The sequence below is a fragment of the Gymnoscopelus microlampas genome, assembly GCF_963454915.1.
Source record: "Gymnoscopelus microlampas genome assembly, chromosome: 6".
In the NCBI taxonomy this organism is placed as follows: domain Eukaryota; kingdom Metazoa; phylum Chordata; class Actinopteri; order Myctophiformes; family Myctophidae; genus Gymnoscopelus; species Gymnoscopelus microlampas.
The window spans coordinates 1,391,053-1,400,234 of record NC_139943.1 but is presented as its reverse complement, the minus strand read 5'-3'; the positions used below and the strand labels follow the sequence as shown (position 1 = coordinate 1,400,234).

At 38.4% G+C, this 9,182-nt stretch overlaps 1 long non-coding RNA gene across 1 annotated transcript; it reads left to right on the top strand.

Moving 5' to 3' along the window:
* Nucleotides 1–1,691: 1,691 nt before the first annotated feature.
* On the top strand, nt 1,692–5,236 carry LOC311047517. The gene is made up of 3 exons (XR_014601005.1): nt 1,692–1,738; nt 4,276–4,378; nt 5,207–5,236. It is a non-coding gene; the product is annotated as an uncharacterized lncRNA (long non-coding RNA).
* The last annotated feature ends 3,946 nt before the right edge of the window (nt 5,237–9,182 follow it).

Here is a 9,182-nt window from a genome sequence, read left to right as displayed (position 1 = left end):
AGACCAAACATTCCACTACCGTGCGAGGTCTCCAACTTTAATAAAAATAAACAAAGCTATTTTGCTACTCACCGAAACTTTCAACAACACAAAACTGCCTTTGTTTCGGTGAATAGTGAAATTGTTTATTTTTTATTTTTATTAAAGTTGGAGACCTCACACGGTAGTAGCAGCGTGCCTGTCAGAGCGTTAGAGAGAGAAAAAAGTCACTAACACTCTGGACCGCCCTAGGCTATCCTAGTCTAGTTACATTACCTAGTTACTTTTAGTTAGCAGAGACAAAATAGCAGTTTCATGTTTTTGGTAAAAATGTACCTTTGAGAAAATGACGTGAACAAACACGGCTGTACTTGGGCAGGTTGTTGAACGTTAAATCTTTGTGTGGTACAGCTGAGATCCAAGCCATACTAGTCTCTTGAATACATTGTTAGCCTCACACTGTATTCAATCTTGAAGAGGAGAGCTGCAACACGTGAACAGCTTTCTCATAGACCAGCCACACATGTAGGCTACAGTGTGCACTGATCACTATGTAATCAGCAAAGAAGTTAATGTTTACAAACACAAACCACCGTCACTCTCTAGTCTTAAAAGCGTCTCTATGTACAGTCTGACCCCATAGAGTTAAAAGTCTGACCCCTCAATGGCTGTAGCGTCGAAAAGGGGGGCGTGGCGAACTTTTGGTGACGTGACGTTGGTACACCCAAAAAAAAGAAAAAGGTCAGTACCGAGACTAACAGTGGGGGGCAGCAATACGCCAATTGGCGTCTCTAGACAAACTCATCAGAAGAAGAACATACCCACAATGCAGTTGTGAAAACAAGTGTGTGTGTGTGTGTGTGTGTGTGTGTGTGTGTGTGTGTGTGTGTGTGTGTGTGTGTGTGTGTGTGTGTGTGTGTGTGTGTGTGTGTGTGTGTGTGTGTGTGTGTGTGTGTGTGTGTGTGTGTGTGTGTGTGTGTGTGTCAAGTCCCCAGAACCCAGTGGTTTCATTGAAGCACAATGTCCCATTTCACAAGTTTTCTAATGTATAAATTGTATGAAAATCTTTTGCAAATAGCAGGCTCACAATGTGTGATTGTGTGGCATTGCAAAGCATTGTGAGCTTGTAGATCTGCTATTTTCAAATGGCCGAAATGTATAGGGTTGAAGTGGTTAAGACTATGTTTTTTTAAATAATCAAAATCTACAAAGAACGTTTTCAAGTAATTGTAGAGGAGTAAAACAAAGTAGCCTACAATATACTTGCCTCTGAGATGTAGTGGAGTAGAAGTAAGACTACTGATTATAATTTACTGATTTATAATTTACTTATTATAAGCGACTTTGTTTTTTTGGGAGCTAGTTTCTAAAGTTTAGTTGCTTATTTGGGCTTCTTTCTTTTTGAGAGTAGTTCTCAAATACTTTCATGTCATGGACCCCCAAATTAATTTGTATTTGTCCCTTACCCCCATCTGTTTTTTTGCCCATACTATAGGCCTTCCAGATGTGTGTTGTTAGAATGTTTTTTTTTTAAAACTTTAAAGTATTGACATTTTATTTCAAGATGTTTTGAAAATATCAGATCTACAAGCTCACAATGCATCACGACGCCTTGTGTGCTCATGTAGTCACTTCTTTTTGTTTTGTTTTCCCAGACCCGGTTGCTTATTTCTCTCACAAAATGTGACAAGTCATGGCAACACTGGCAGTCTCCCACGGCAGCAGCTGCGTTCATAGTTGAACGTTCTCCTTATTTCAGGTCAGATTCCTCTTGTGTCACTTAATAACAACGTTTATATTGTAGCTCACACAATAAGATAAGATAACAATAGGTCTTAGGAGAGTGTGTTAGCATAGCCATGGTTCACATGACGCTCGTTAAGCTGACAGTCATGTGTCTGGGCTAGTGTTAGCATAGCTGCTAACGCTAGTGTTAGCATAGCTGCTAACGAGCAAGCAATAGCTATATATATGACCGTCTTCATCCAAGACTTTGCAAGAGCAGATGTGTTGTTGTTGTTGTTGTTGTTGTTGTTGTTGTTGTTGTTGTTGTTGTTGTTGGAATGTGTTGTGGAACCTCGTGATCATTTTACACCATGTAACCCATTAGAACTACATTTAACACATGCATTTATTCACATACTTACAGAAGGGGAGCTAAATGCTAAAAGTAGAGGAGGCTAACCTCTATGAATTGAGTACAAAGGACCCTAATGGAAGCACGCCATAGGCTTGCTGGGGTTTTAAATCCTCGTAGCAGACCTTGTATTGAACTGGACTTTCCTGTGCTTTTTAAGGTATTCAATCAATCAATCAACCCTTAATACCGGACAGAATGCCAAAGACAAATTGTGTGTGTGTGTGTGTGTGTGTGTGTGTGTGTGTGTGTGTGTGTGTGTGTGTGTGTGTGTGTGTGTTCTTTATGGCAGTGGTTCTCAACTTGTGGGTCAGGGGTTCTCCATATGATTTTGGGGGGTCCCCAGATGATAGTGACGTGACAATTTAAGGACTTTTAAGACCTTTTTTATACCAAAAAATACCATTACTGTATCAATCAACAAACTATACTATTTAAAAACTGGTCAAACGTTGGCCAAAATTGTCAAATAATATAAGAAAGACGCAAACAGTGTGAGATTTCACAATTGTGAAAATAGCCGAGATCGGCTATTTTCCACTATTTATCTGTGGAACCAAGTCAAACTAAATGTGGCCTGAAAGAGCAAGCCCTATCGATGGTCTTCAAGGGCGGATCCAAACCCAGGCGTTTGTATTCCAGCGCCGCTTCCTATTGCTTGATTTGCTTCACAAATCTATGTCCCCGACTCGTGTGTGTGTGTGTGTGTGTGTGGGCTGATGTAGCATTTTGTAGTGCAGCAGAAGTGTTTGCTTATGTAAACTTTCCATACTACATGGTGAACAGTTTATACCCATGCTTCAGCTCTACTGTACCTACTTTTGGTGTCTTTTCATACTCTTCACGCGTCACCATTTTAGAAATTAGATTGCATAGACGTGTGTGAATCCTATAAACACACTCACCCCCATTTTTCCCGCGGACCAGCGGTTCTTGTATTCGTTTTACTGAGGATAAGGTTAGAAATAAGTTTAGGGCTAGGTTAATTTTCACTGAGGTTAAGTTTAGGAATAAGGTTAGGTTTTGGCACCGTTTTACTGAGGTTCCGTTTAGGAATAAGGTTAGGTTTAAGCATAGTGTACTGAGGTTACGTTTAGGCTGGTGTGTTTAGAGAACAACAGAGCGCGGTGAAACCTGAAGTTGTGTCTGTGATGTTATTGTTCCATGTCCACCATATGTTTGCACATGATATTAGACCTTAAACTGCCATTGATTTTGAAAGTGCGTGTGTTATCCTGTGTTTGTGATGTGCGACTCAGGCGTGTGTGTGGCAATCAGTGTTGCCAGGTCTGCTTATTGTAAGCGACATTGGGCTTATTTTCCTGTAACGTTGCTTGTAAATATTCATAGTTGCGGGTTGCTTTTATTTGGGCTTGTTACTGAAGTGTAGTTGCTTATTTGGGCTTGCTTTCAAGAGGTGAGATCTTCTTCAAGGCAACAACGCGTCGAGGCACGACGCGTTGTTGGCTTGTAGATCTGTTCTCCAAATTTGTGACGTAAGTGACGTCAGACCACTTCCGGTGCTTCTGGAATATTATTGCATAATAATAGCGTTTTACATAAACTGTACATTGTGCAATGTACGCAAAGGTGGAAAAGAAGATGGTTGCCAAGCCAGAGCCATGAGCGATTTTAGTAGCAAGTTGGGAGAGAATTGGACAACTGCTTGGCTCTAATCTAGTAGTCCGTACGCAGAAATACAGGCTGCCGGACCGGGCCTCAATTATTGTAGCAAGATGGGATGCATGGCAGCAGAAAACATTAAGAACAGATGGGCTACTTACACCTTATTTACTTAAGACCATTGTTTGCATTGCAGGAGTCCATCTTTTGATAAATGTATTTCCTTGTGTAATCTTAAATTAAGTGTGATTGCTTCCCTAATATATAAATCCCACAATCTGTGAACCCAAGATTCATATTTTGGAAAGTTGGCTTCAAATCGTTATTTTTGACACCACTGCTGGATCTCCAGTAATTATTTTGTTTGTTTTAAACTTTGTGTTTATTTAGCAATTTCAGCACGTTAGACGTAAGAACATCATTTCATCATATCATTACATCATTCTTTTGTTTTTCTCCCCCGAAAAGGACATCCTTTCATCATATCATTGTTTGTTTTTTGGTATTAAAGTCATTATTCAATTTGTTCATTTCAGACCCAGTGTGTGGAGTCCAGACTGCAGGTGAAGATGAACTCTCCAGACTCAGCCAGGGACATTTCTATTAAACAGGAGGAACCTGAAGACCACCCACACCTCAGTATGTGTTTTAATTATACGATAATCTTTGCAAAAAAAATGTGACTATTATAATATCCGGATATTATAAGACTTTTTGTGTTATCCTTTTTTACTGTACCTCTGTGCTATTCACATTTTTGACTAATAAAGTATTCAATCAATCAATGACTCAAACAATATGCATAGGCATCATTACATATGCAATACAAAAGAAAAACTGCACCACATTGTACATTTTTGGTTTCCAAAAACATTTGAGGTGAGAAATAGTGCAGTAACATACACTTGATTCGGCACTGCCTTGTTGCAGTGACAGTGTACAACGTAACGTTTAGATCACATACTTTAAATCACATTATGTACGCTGTGTGACTGTTGTAAACATTGAGCTGGAAAACTCAGTTGTGATTGCCTCAGAGCCACCCAGCCTGTTTCACTGGAAAATAGGTTAAAATATGGTTGCAAAAAGCCATTTCAGCTGGTCTTTAAGTGGTTAACAACATTCAAATAAGTTTATCTTCAACTATTTCTAGATTTCAGTGCATGGCACTTCACTAGAAAGCTTACAGGCTGCACTTTAGTACATTGTGCTGCAAGTCATGGTCATGTTTCAGTCTTTTACAGATTATTAGATGTTCTTGGCCTACTGGCAGCATACAAAAGAAATTTGGCGCTGATCGGTACAGTGGTTTGTTAAATTAGCCCCAGACACAGATGGATTCTTATTTAGTAACTGTTTGGTCAGTCTTAGTAGATAATAGCTTTGTACATGGAACATGGAAGATAGAAAAAAGATTTACATTTTAGGAATCCAGTGTTGACTATCATGTTATTTTTCTGCTCCTAGCCATCCTGCACATGGTTGTGTGTAAAGAGGATGTTTCTCCTAAACAGGAGAGGAGCCCCAGTCTGCTCCAGGAGGAACCAGAGCCTCCAAAGATTAAAGAGGAACAGGAAGAGCTACTTCAAAGACCAGAGGACCCTGTTGGGTCAATGTTGACATTACTAGCAGTGAAAGCTGAAGTTGATGAAGACATCACTTCACACTGCTCTGAAGTTGAAGTTAAGCTTGAATCTGACACTGAAGTCACTGAAGACAGTGATGATTGGGGAGAGACAAGTGGGGGTGTCCACACTGGAGAAAAACCTTTCCACTGTGAACATTGCGACAAGAGTTTCATTACGCCATCTAAATTGAAGAGACATAAGCGTATCCACACTGGAGAAAAACCTTTCCACTGTGAACATTGCGACAAGAGTTTCATTACGCCATCTAAATTGAACAGACATAAGCGTATCCACACTGGAGAAAAACATTTCCACTGTGAACATTGTAACAAGAGTTTCAGTGAGTCGGGTAACTTCAAGAATCATCAGCGTATCCACACTGGAGAAAAACCTTTCCACTGTGAACATTGCGACAAGAGTTTCATTACGCCATCTAAATTGAAGAGACATAAGCGTATCCACACTGGAGAAAAATATTTCCACTGTGAACATTGTAACAAGAGTTTCAGTGAGTCGGGTAACCTCAAGAAACACCAGCGTATCCACACTGGAGAAAAACCTTTCCACTGTAAACATTGTGACGAGTTTCAATGAGTCAGGTTCCCTCAAGAATCATCAGCGTATCCACACTGGAGAAAAACCTTTCCACTGTGAACATTGTGACAAGAGATTCACACGGTCTGAAAACTTGAAGAGACACCAGTATGTCCACACTGGAGAAAAACGTTTCCACTGTAAACATTGTGACAAGAGTTTCAATACCTCAGGTAACCTCAAGAGACACGAGCGTATCCACACAGGAGAAAAATATTTTCACTGTAAACATTGTTTCAAATGTTTCAATGACTTAGGTTCCCTCAAGAAACACCAGCGTTCCCACTGTAAACATTGTAAAACGATTTTCAATAACCCAGGTGACCTGAAAAAACATCAGCTTATCCACACTGGAGAGAAGCCTTTCCACTGTAAATAACATCTCCACGATTACACAAAGTGTCTATGTAGTAAGGCGGAAACAACGGATCGATTAAACAATTTAAAATTGATTACTAAATTTGTTGCCAACGAATTTGATAATCGATTTTAAACGACAATGAATCGCGATTACACAACGTGTCTATGCAGATCGGCTAGCTGAACTATTTTAAATCGCAATGTTTGTAAACAGTGGAGAGACCAGGGACAGATAATGCATGGGCTACTGGAATTTGTGAGCAAAAATAGAAATAGTGAAAAGACTTAAATATCAAAATGTAATAAAATTCTGCAAGAAATTAAGGTATAAGAGGATAATACCAAAGAGAAATGGGAAAAAATATTTCTCAAACAATTTTGGAAGAGTATTGGAAAGAAGCATGCAAAAGATTTTTTAAGGCGACACAATCCAAGTATTGGAAAGAATTTGCTTTGGAAAATTAATTTGACGACCCAGAATGTCATCAAAATATAGACCAGCAGGCAGTGCTGCATGTTGGAGGAAATGTGCAGAACTGGAAGCCAATCATACACACATTTTATATTTATGCCCAAAAATCTAAAAGCTCTTGGGAGATAGTGAAAATAAATATAACATACATTTACCTTAAAGAAACCCATACACCCAATCAATATTGTATTAGGTATTATTCCATTATAAATTCAATCCCTGAAGTCATTCACCTTCATCTTACTGAGGGAATGTTTGGTCCCAAAGAGAATGGTTTCATGAGAAACCGTGAAGATGAATTTGAAAGAAACTGGAGTAAATGGGACTCAGAAATACATGAAGCGTAAAAGTAGATTTGGGAGTAGTACTACAGGAAAGCTATCCCTATCCCCCCTTCTTTTTCCTTTTGTTTGCTTCTCTCTCTTATTTTACCTTCTTTATCCCCCCTTTATTATTTTTGTATTATTCATTTCTGTTTGTATATGTAATTAAAACAAATAAAAAATGATGCAGGATGAATTAAACAAGTAAAGAAAACTTGTAAGATAATTAAATGAAATCATCAACATGTAATGTACGAACCTGTTTGTAAACAAATAAATGGTGAATATTGTAGCTGATAAATGGGTTCTCTCTCCTTTAATATTGGATGAAATTTGTGTATGTCAAGTGTCTGTCATTTAATGTAATTTAACACTATGATATGAGTACATGAGGACCCTATTTGAAACAAGCCATTAGGCTTTCATGTTTTTTTCAATCCTATTTAGTTGACCTTATATGTAAACTATACTTTCATGTGCTTTTTTCAAACTTCTAAATAAAGTATTCAATCAATCCAAAAAACACATTCCCTTCCATTGACACAGATCTACATCATTTAAATCATTCTTTTTTCTATATGCTAGAGGGCGCTCTTCCCCAATGATAGAAGCAGAAATGACGTCATCCCAAAAATATCATTGAATAAATTAATGCATGTATTACCCTCTCTAGATCTTTTGAGGAGATTTAAATCTTTTAAATCGCTGGCACTGGGTGAGTATATTATGAAAATACTCTGGCAGTCAAAGAGTTAATATAATAATTACACTGTGAAAGGGAGCAATAATTAACCTTTTTATTTCTAAAAAAAAAACATTTTCATAGTCAACAATAAAATGGTTTGGACAAGCAAAAAAAACGCCTAATCTAATACGTTTTAATGTGCCTAGACTATCAAAGGTAATCTGTAATGTATTGTACCATATTGCTGTTCTAGTTCTCATAAACCCAGGAGAAATAACACGTCTTCAAGTGCTCCTTTAATATGCAGAAGCAGGAATGTGCATAGTTATTTTGTGAGACATAGGCCACAAGCGTGATGGTACTATAAATTGCTTGTCTGTATTCCATTCCTTTAAGCACATTATTTAAGTTTATATAGGCTAGCATATACTGTATTATTTTATGATGTATTGAACCAGATGGCCTCACTGTGATTAACAATGTCTTTATCAAGTGATACCCACAGTAATATCTGGAGTGTTCATTAAAAAAAAAACGAAACTAATAATTAGTGGACTGGGGTCGGCTTTGTACTTAGTCCGCTCTTTTTTTGATTATTGATTATTAACACTAAACACGGTAAATTATATGAACAATACAAACACAAATGATAAACACAAGTTATTAAATAAATAAAAATGACGAGAAAGTTCTTTAATTGACAGGATAAAATTGGCTTAATTCAATGTATTGCGGATGGACCGGAAGGAAAGACACGGGACAATGCCAAAACCGGATGTGGGAGGAGCACTTTGTGCAAATGGAGAATAGACCTACTTATTATTACCTTACAATTTAGAGAGACTTAAAAGCAGCGCAAATACTTCAGACTAAACTTGCATTCATTGGAAAATCGTCCAGAAGAGAAAGGGGTGAAATAATAACTGAAAGAAAGGAGAAAACGGAAGGGTGTTTTAAAAGGCGATCTAAAAGTACTAAGAGTGGCAGCCGACCTGCAGTTTACGTATATGTATAAATATAATAATTACGTTTGGACACGCACGTCAAGACCCCAGAACCACAGTAGAACAGTGAAGCGGCTGTAGCATGGTGGTCAAATCTTGGATGGCAACGCTTCCGCATTTAAAATGCTACTGCGCGTGCGTCTACCGTTTGAAACCCTTGTACGCCTGCTCATAACTCTATGGCCAGCTGATTGGCTCCGATATAGGCTCTGATATTGGTACTTACGGGTGCTTCACAAAGAATCTCTTTTTTAATGAAGGGATGTGCTGGCCGTCGGGGATGCGCCATGACGCTCATGGGTGGCAAACCTTGCACCGGATGTTGAATGAAATACACTGCAGTGAATGGAGCCGGTTGGACCACCTTATTTATTAAA